Genomic DNA, 910 nt, shown 5'->3' on the forward strand with positions numbered 1-910 from the left:
TTTATAAGTATCTCTTTGTGACCACTGTGTCATATGCTAATTAATTAGCTGGTGATTGTTTAAGATGATTACATGCATCTAATTTCTTTTTTGCGGCCGCTGTGTCACGTACCTGTCTATCAGCTGACTGTACGTCAATCAAAAAAAACTCAGTCACATAATTAAGGGACTGTGTTTATAATTATCACTTTGTGACCACTGTGTCATATGCTGATTAATCAGTTGGTGATTGTTAAGATGATTACATACATCTAATTTCTTTTCTTGTGGCCGCTTTGTCACATCTGCTGAATATTCATGACTGTACGTGTTTATTTCCTTAATTTTTGTGACCGCCGTGTCACATATTATCTTAGATGTGGTACATTTGAATTTTTTCCACATATCTAAGTGACTATGCAGATATAATTAACTTCTGTGATCGTTGTGTCATATGCTGATCAATCAGCTGATTGTATGTAATCTCTTTCATTTGTAACCTACCTGTTACGAATCACGTATGCTCTCCATTCCTAATATATAGCAACCACTTGGCATACATTTGGAGTGACCACAGAGAGAAGTCCAATAATTGCGGTCACACTTCACTGGAGATGCCCAATCTCTTCTGAACTTGGAAGCTAAGCAGTGAAAGGCCGGGTCAGTACGAGTAAGGGAGACCTCCTTTGAACACCCTGGTACTGCAATAAATTGGCTATTGGACACAGTGGCACTCAACTTTATGTCATCCAATATTGGGATTCGTATGACCAATGATTTTATTCTCTGCATTTATAAAAATCCGTAATGGATATTAGCAGTATGAATGATGGTCATACATTTCATAAGATATAGTATGCAGAATTTTGTTGACAAAAGCATCACAGAATTTTACTCCTGGCAATTTATAAATCGTGAATTTGGAGATCAC

At 36.8% G+C, this 910-nt stretch overlaps 1 pseudogene; it reads left to right on the forward strand.

Annotated features, from left to right (window-relative positions):
• The first annotated feature begins 569 nt into the window (after positions 1–569).
• On the forward strand, positions 570–689 carry LOC134929835 (5S ribosomal RNA; annotated as a pseudogene).
• The last annotated feature ends 221 nt before the right edge of the window (positions 690–910 follow it).

The sequence above is a fragment of the Pseudophryne corroboree genome, chromosome 5, assembly GCF_028390025.1.
Source record: "Pseudophryne corroboree isolate aPseCor3 chromosome 5, aPseCor3.hap2, whole genome shotgun sequence".
In the NCBI taxonomy this organism is placed as follows: Eukaryota; Metazoa; Chordata; class Amphibia; order Anura; family Myobatrachidae; genus Pseudophryne; species Pseudophryne corroboree.